The sequence below is a fragment of the Poeciliopsis prolifica genome, unplaced genomic scaffold (genome assembly GCF_027474105.1).
Source record: "Poeciliopsis prolifica strain line A6 unplaced genomic scaffold, Auburn_PproV2 SCAFFOLD193, whole genome shotgun sequence".
Lineage (NCBI taxonomy): Eukaryota > Metazoa > Chordata > Actinopteri > Cyprinodontiformes > Poeciliidae > Poeciliopsis > Poeciliopsis prolifica.
The window spans coordinates 55,712-64,754 of NW_026562568.1; the positions used below are offsets into that span (position 1 = coordinate 55,712).

Here is a 9,043-nt window from a genome sequence, read left to right on the forward strand (position 1 = left end):
TTAATATCTGGATCAATACAGTGGAGATGCAGAGGAGATAATAATGTTCCTGTAAAGCTGATCACAGTCAAAGACGTTTTTACACCAAGATTGAATCAAACTGACGGCTTTAAAACTTTTACACAGTAATGTTTCATTTTTAGATGTTGTTCATTATTATTTTACCTTTAATCTTCTACTAATCTGCACTAATGAAACTGTTTCCTCTGTTTATTTCTCAGGTTATAAATAAATGTTCAAACTGGTTGACAGGCTGGAAAACCATCAATCTGTCCTGATCAATACCAGAACCAGAACCAGGCACCAACAGAGAGCAAATCAATCTCTAAAATGTCACATTTTAAGCTTATCAGAAGCAGTTTGTTAGAAAATGCAGCAAAGACATTAAATTAAAATATTGTAGAGTTAAAAGTGAGGCTGTCTGTGTGACAGATGAACCTCGACCCAAACTGAGGAAGGAGGAAACATTCCTGCACAGCAGAGACAGAAACTCATAAACATCTTCCAGTGAACGGCTGCAGCAACTTAAAACCTGTTTGTAACTCTGCAGGTTTTTAACTTTCGTTGGAAACGTTTGAGACAAACTTTTGAACAACTTAAAGCCTCCAGGCTAAAAGAGACAAAGATTAAAGAAGTTTATGTTCAGTAGTGAAGGAGGATCAGGTGAGTTAGTAACACGACTGGGATAAAGTTAGTTTTGTTCTGTGGCCTGTAAAGAACCGAGACGTAAACGCCTCACTACGTCTGACCCAGTGATGTTGGTTCTGAAGCTTTATTGGCCAATAGAGGAGCTGAAGGCAGATGGACTCGGTTTCATCCATCAGGTTTGCTAAATGTTTCCCAGGCTGAATGTAACTCTGGTTCTGATCCGTTTGGATCACATTATGGCTTGTAACACCTGATCATTTTCAGCATTAAAATCTGTTTTATAAAACCAAATCTCATTATTTCTCAGGGTTCTGGTCGGTCCTGAAACCGGTAAACGGACCTGGAGGATCACAGAGACAGAAATGATGAAACTCCAAAAAACTATGAGGAAACTGAAGGTCCTGACCTTTAACCTCCTCACAGCTCCATGGCTGAATGAGGAAACTGAAGGTCCCGCCTTTCCTCAGAACTGGATCAGAACCGGTTCAGCAGCGTCTGAATCAGCCAATCAGCAGTGGAGTTTCTTCCTGCGTGTCTCTGCTGGTTCCAGTAGAACGGTGATCTGGAGTCAGAGGTGATCTGCTGCTGGGATCCGATGGACGACTCTCTGTTCTGAGAGGAAGATGATGATGATGATGATGATGATGATGATGATGATCCTCCTGCTAGGTAAGATCATCTTCCTCTCTGCTCCTCATCCTCTCCAGTCTCTGCAAGCTGCTGATCAGCCTCAGAGCTTCTGGGTTCTGGTCCGTTCTTCTCTCTAAATGACCCCTGGTGACCTCAGCTGGTTGATGGTTCTGGATCAGAACCTCAGGTTCTGGTTCCAGTGACTCGTCTCTCACCAGTCCTCCCAGTAGATCTCACTAGTTTTATTGTTGCTGGTTGGATTCTGGTCTCTTCCATCCAACCAGTGGCTCCACTTTGCCGTTTTCTGTCTGGATCCAATTTCTCTTTTGGGTTCAGCAGCTGATCTGGTTCTGATTTTTCTATCAGGTTGTAGTTCTGTGAGCTTCAGAACCACTGAGACCCATTCAGACCAGTAATCTGGACATTAGCTCCCAGAAACATTGACCTCAGAAACAGTGATGAATGTTTGCAGATGTTGAAGGTTCTGCGTTTCCTTCCTGCCTTCAGTTTTTTCACATTCATGTTCATTTGAATCAAGATGGCCGCCTGCTGGTTGTACTTTATTTCTCCTGAATTCACCTCAGTCTCAGGTTGGTGGTCATAATGTTCTGCCGCTGATGCATGATGCTGGTCTGACCATTAAAGGAGAACCAGGTTCTGGTGGGTCCGGTTCTTCTCTGGTTTACTGGTTGATCTGTGGATGATATTCAGAATGAAATGATGAGTTTTTGGATCAAACAGCGATTCTTTAGAAATGTCCAAATTGTTGTTTGATCAACAAAACGCTTCAGTTTCACAGCAGAAAGTGACTGAAAGTTACTGGAAGGTTTAAACTCTGTAACTAGAAAGAATCAGAACCAGAAACCCAGAAAAATAAAGTCAGAAGAATTTTATTTTTTTTATAAAGTCACAGAAATAAAATCTGCCCAACAATCACAAGATACTAAAACAAAAATCTTTCTCATCAAATAGATAAAACAAGCTGAAAACTGACAGCAGGATTTCTGCTAATAAACAGAAACTCTGAAAACATTCATGCTTTTTCAGTTTCATCTGTTTCCATCTTTCAGTTTTAAATGTATTTATTTTAATGCACTTTATCAGTTTTCTGACTTTTTGCTCAATGTGAGTTAATGTTACATAACAGATCAGAGTTCAGGATCACTGAGCCGTTTAGCAGACAGACTGAAATCTTTCATCTCTAGTGAAGAACTGATCATTATTTCTACACCAAACCTCATCTTGTGTCCTCAGTTTCCCAGCATGCACTGGGAGGAGTGGTGGAGGTCAATGAGGGGCGGAGTCTGTCCTGCTGCCCTGCATCTACACTGATAGTCCTGTAGACCCGTCACTCATCTGGACTCGCAGTGACCTCAGTCCGAACTCCGTCCACCTGCAGAGAAAAACGGCGACGATCTTCAGAACCAGAACCAGCGTTTCAGGAACCGGACCTCCATGAATCCTGACGCTCTGGACACTGGAAACTTCAGCTGACTCTGAGGAAACCTGAGCAGATTGATGGAGGAAACTACAGCTGCAGCATCTCTAATGGAAGAGAAGAACTGAACCTGAAACAGATTCACCTGAAGGTCAAGGTCAGATAAACAAGCAGCACAACCTATGTTAAAGTTCTATGAATGAATGATTTGTTCAAATGAGAAAATGAATAATTGATCATAGTGTCTGTAACCATGGAGACAGTGATGAGACTAAATCTGACATGAAAGCAGAAAATGATCCAAACTGTTCTGATAATTTTCTTCTTTTTTCCTCTCAGCTGATCAGCAGGAGGTCGAGGTCACTGAGGGGTCAGATTCTGTCGTCCTGCCCTGCACAACATCGTCCCGCCTTCCTGAGGACACAGTAGTGGAGTGGACCCGCTCAGAACCAGAATTTATGATGGTTCACTCAAGCAGCAACCAGAGAAACCAGGACGGATTTTTACCGCGACCCGAACAGAGATGGACCAAGATTTCCTGAGGACCGGAGACGTCGGCCTGACCCTGAGGAATCCCACACACAGAGACGCTGGACGCTACGTCTGCACCGTCTACAGAGACCAGGACGTCCTGAGACACACGCTGGTTCTGAAATATGTACAGAAAGGTCAGAGCATCAGGTCAGAGCTGCTGGTAAAGGTCAAAGGTCAGAGTGAGGTCAATCTTTCTCTGTTTTCCACAGAACCCTTTCCCTGGGCCACAGCTCTGCTGGTTCTGCTGGTTCTGGTTCTCATCGTCTCGCAGGATTTTTATATCATTTTAAAGATTTTTTCCTGCCAGGTGAGTCTGAATGTTTCTGACCAGAATGTGAGAGAGATCATGTGACCTGTCCTAGGGGTCAGAGGTCAACAGTTTGTCCTGTCATCAGTTCAGATCTTTGTGTTCATTCATGTTCAGATCAAATGCAGCATCAGAAACATGAACAGAACCAGAACCAGCAGCTGCTGCTTCTCTACAGTCTGTTAGAGGATCTCAGTGTTTCTGCTGTTTTTCAGTTTTCTGGAAGTTTGTTCCAGATTTATATGTACAGAAAGGTGCTAGCCGGCTGCATGCTAGCCGGCTGCATGCTAGCGTTGGCTAATTTCTCCCCGTAAAAAAACCCACAGTGCCTGGAGGGTCAGAGATTGTGGACGTAAATCCCATTAAAACATACTTTTCCATGTATGTTCTGTACTTATTCGGCTCGGGTTTTGCCTTCTTTTTCACTTTATCTGAACTTTCATCAACATTGCTGCTAGGCTTTAGCCAGTCTCCATAGTTACAGTGTAGTAATGGTAACAGTGCGCTGGGTCCGTTTTATTTTAAGGATATTGAAATAAATACTGAATATAAAATTCAGTGCATGAACACACATTTATATTTATCACACTTTTTACAAAATAATTTTTCCCAAGACTTATTATGAGGAAGCCGACTGATTTTTTAAGATATTTGAAAAGCTTCACGTACCCCCTGCAGTACCTCCACATACCCCCAGGGTTCGCGTACCCCTGGGGGTATGTGTACCCCCATTTCAGAACCATTGTGTTAGAGGATCTCAGTGTTTCTGCTGTTTTTCACTTTTCTGGAAGTTTGTTCCAGATTTATGGTGCATAGAAGCTGAAAGCTGCTTCTCCATGGTTCTGGTTCTGGATGCAGAGCAGAACCAGAACCAGCAGGTTGATGCAGCAGCTGCAGATTTAATCGTTCAGTGATTTATAAACTAGCAGCAGTTTAAAGTCTCTTCCTGTCAGTGAAGGACTGTGGAAGTGGGCGGAGTTTGGATGTTTCATTAGTTACTGATAAAGTTAAATAAAGTAAAAGAGAGAAACTAAACACAACAGAATTCACCACTTTAAAGTAAAACTCAGCTTCTTCTGGGCAAAATGAGCAAACAGAAAATGTCTAAAGCAGTGGGGCCCAAAGTGGCCCCTGAGGGCCCAAACCTGCATGTTTCAGTCTCAGGTTTAATCCAACTGGATCCAATGAGGCTCATTAGGAGAACATTGACCTGCTGAACAGGTTGTTGGTACCAGGAGAGAATAAAACCTGCAGGATGCAACCGGCCCTCCAGGACCCACTTGGGGCCCGACTGGTCTAAAGTTATAAAATACAAACATTATTCTCTGAAACACAAATAGACTGATGGTCATAATTACACATAAACTACCAACAAACTCAACTTCAACTGATCTGCACTGATTCCTGAACTAAACATCACTCACTAAATGGCTGCGGCCCCTAGTGGCCAAGATAGAAACTACAAGGGAGGAAGGAAGGAAGGGTCTCTCTCTCTCTCTCTTTCTCTCTCTCTCTGTCTCTCTCTCATCTTGTCCTCTGTGTCTCTCAGCTCCACAGGTGCAGGTGGATTCAGGGGTTAAATCTGTCGTGCTGCCCTGCAGAACCAACATTTACCTGCCAGGAGGCGCCAGAGTGGAGTGGAGGAACGGAGAGAACAAGACGGTCCATGTGTATCCGAGCGGTTCTAATGGTCCTGAAGAACAAACCTGACCAGCAGAACCAGGATGGGTGACGACCCACTGAAGACTAAAGACCTCAGTCTGACTCTGGACCGCCCCTCAGTGGCAGACAGCGGGATCTACACCTGCAGAGTCAGGAAACGAGTCACCCTGATGATGAAACGAGTTCATCTGCAGGTCAAAGGTCAGTGGCGTAAATGTTGGATTTTTCCAATCAGATGATCCAATCCAGAGTGGAGCCCCGGTGACCCGCGTCTGGGCGAGGGAACACTAGGTCCAAAGTTTGTGTGCATCATAGGGGTCTTCGGGCTGCGCTTTGTCTGGTCCCTCCCCTAAGACCTGTCTGCCTTGGGTGACCCTACCAGGGGCATGAAGCCCCTGACAGCATAGCTCTTAGGTTCATTGGGACACTCAAACCCCTCCACCACAATAAGGGGGCAACCCGAGGAGTCTGTAACATTTAATTATTCAGTGATATTTTTACATTTCCTGTCAACTTAACATCTTTATATATGAAAACATGGTGGACGCCTCGGCGCCCTGATCGTCAGGCTGAGCAGGATTTCTAGGGGAAAACTGGAAATGAATGACCTCAGCTACAAACTGAGCCGTTACTGTTTCTCACAGCAATAACATACAAGGTAACATGAGTGAAACCTAAGCAGCTGCTTATGCTTGGGCCGGCCCTGAGATTGGAGTAACGTTCATTGAGTTTAATCTAATTATTGAATTATGTTTTCTTCATCAAAGTTTATGAAGAAGAACCAAACTAGCCACTTATTCGTCCAGTAATTGTTTTTATTTATTATTTTCTTTCTTTTTCCAGATATTGTTGGTCTGTATCAGCCTGACCTTAAAGAGTCTCTGAAGACGATGTTCCAAAGTCTCTCTGAAGGCTTCGATGAACTTGGAAATAAAACCGATCTGAACCAGATTGACACTGAGCTCTACATCACAGAGGGGTCAACTAGAGAGGTCAACCAGGAACATGAGGTCAGACAGATTGAAACAGCATCCAGGAAACAAGAAACAGTCAGAAGAGAAGACATCTTTAAAGTCCCACCTGAGGAGATCAACCAATCAGAACAGTGATGACCATGGGTGGCTGGCATTGGGAAAACACTGTTAACACAGAAGTTCACTCTGGACTGGGCTGAAGGCAAAACCAACCAGAACATTGATTTTATATTTCCATTCACCTTCAAAGAACTGAATTTACTGAGAGAAGAAAAGTTCAGCTTATTAGAACTGATTCATAAATTATTTTCTAAAACCAAAGGAATCAGAAACTTTGAATTGTTCCAGGTTCTGTTCATCTTTGATGGTCTGGATGAAAGTCGATTTAGTCTGGATTTCACCAACAATCTGATCCTGACTGATGTTACAGAGTCCAGCTCAGTGGATGTTCTGCTGACAAACCTCATCAGGAAGGAACTGCTTCCCTCTGCTCTCCTCTGGATAACCACACGACCTGCAGCAGCCAATCAGATCCCTGCTCAGTGTGTTGACATGGTGACAGAGGTCAGAGGGTTTCACTGACTCCCAGAAGGAGGAATACTTCAGGAAGAGATTCAGAGATGATGAAGAGAAGGCCAGCAGGATCATCTCCCACATCCAGAAATCCAAAAGTCTCCACATGTGTCACATCCCCGTCTTCTGCTGGATCACTGCTAACGTTCTGGAGGATGTGATGAAGACCAGAGAGAGAGAGAAACTACCCAACACTCTGACTGAGATGTACATAGAGTTCCTGAAGGTTCAACTCAACATCAAGGAGGAAAAATATGATGGAGGAAAAAAGAGCAAATCTATCTGGAGTCCAGAGAACAGGAAGCTGATTGAGTCTCTAGGAAAACTGGCTTTTGATCAGCTGCTGAAGGGAAACCTGATCTTCTATGACAAAGAGCTCAAACGGTGCGGCATCAACATCCAAGATGCTGCGTTGTTCTCAGGAGTTTTCACTGAGATGTTTAAAAGAGAGAGAGGGACACGCGACGTCTCCGTCTACTCCTTTGTTCATCTGAGCATCCAGGAGTTTCTGGCTGCAGTCTACATGCTCCACTGCTTCACCAGCAGGAAGTCAGAGGAGATCAAGACGTTCCTGGGAGACGAATACAGAGAAATATCTCTAGATGAGTTCATGAAGAAAGTCATGGAGAAATCCCTCCGCAGTAAAAATGGCCACCTGGACCTGTTTGTCCGCTTCCTTCATGGTCTCACTGTGGAGTCCAACCAGAGAGTCTTAGAAGATCTGCTGGGTCAGACAGAGACCAGTCCAGAAACCATCCAGAGAATCATCACCAACCTGAAGGAGATGAACACTGATAGAATCTCTCCTGACAGAAGCATCAACATCTTCTACTGTCTGGTGGAGATGAACGACGCTCATTTTATCAGGAGATCCAACGGCTGCTGGATTCAGGGAAGGAGCTCTCAGAGTCTGACTGTTCAGCTCTGGCCTTCATGCTGCAGATGTCAGAGGTTCTGGATGAGTTGGACCTGAAGAAGTACAAAACCTCAGATAAAGGACGACTGAGACTGGTTCCAGCTGTGAGAAACTGCAGAAAGGCTCGGTGAGTCCAGATGTTTTCATTGTGTGATGCTGATTCAGCTCTATTGTCCTCCTGTTTCTTCTTCTGTCTTCAAGTTGATTCTGGATGGTTTTGCTCTTTATCTACTTCCTTCATCCTCTGGATTATTTCAGCCAATCAAACATCTAAACATTCAGCTCATCAGGACAGATGCAGCTTCTGGTTTTACACATTTTGATCATTTTAAAAATATTTCACTTTTTATCAGTTTTCAGGATGAAATGAATAGAAAACCCTGAACTCTAGAAAATCTATTTTCTCTAAGATCCAATCAGCCAGAGAAACTTTTAAACTTTAAACTCTTCACTCATTGAGCCGCTGCTCCATCAGTCAGATTTTAGGATCTTTGAATGTTTTTATTAAATTATTGTTGGGTTTAATAAAAATGTTGACCATTGAAATAAATCATTGCATTAATTATAAACTATGTGAACAGTGTTGATCTTCATCATCCTCTTCCTCCTCCCTCTAGTTTCCTCTGAGTTTGTAAATGAGACCAAAATGTGGTTTTTGTCGTCTGGTTCCAGAAAAGTTCTAGTTTCTGTCAGATCCTCCCAAAGCTCTGAGAATCTGCTTCCAGAGCTGGAACCATTTTCCTCATCAACTCTTCATCTGCAGCCTTTGTTGAAGCTGTTAGCTGTCCTCCATGAAGACCTGCAGAGACATGAGCTTCAACTCTGGAGACATCCAGCCTCTTCTAGTGACTGGAGAACTTTCACTGCTTCGCCATGAAATGCTGCTGGACCCAAACGCTCCGTCTCCTCCAGGGGTTTTGCTCTTCAGCTCTTTAGGAGTTTAGCAACAATTTCTCCTGACATCCAAACCTTTGTTCCTCTGAGACAATGGACAGACCACTGCAGAGACATGTGTCCGTCTTCCAACCAGTTTGTCCCAGTTCCTCTCAGATCCACAGTCTGAGAGGACGGTTCTGACCCAAAGGAGCAGCAGGACCGGTTCTGCTGCTGCTCTGCAGGACGACCAGAACAACGTGAAGCTTTTAGCTGCAGCAGGTTGACGACTGTCCACTTTCTACTTTGTTAAAGCATCAAATCCAGCAGATGGACGGAGACAGAACTGGAGCATCATGTGTTTGTTCTGCTCCCAGTTTCCTCTGTGGCAGCATTTAATAACCTGCTGCTGGGAAACATGTTTCTATACAATATATTACTATTATTCATGATGATGCAGCAGATATTGGCTCAACAAACCCAGAGAT

General features: G+C 43.9%; 1 pseudogene; it reads left to right on the forward strand.

The window, feature by feature from the left end:
• Positions 1 to 1,816: 1,816 nt before the first annotated feature.
• LOC129356781 (protein NLRC3-like) lies at positions 1,817 to 8,393 on the forward strand (annotated as a pseudogene).
• The last annotated feature ends 650 nt before the right edge of the window (positions 8,394 to 9,043 follow it).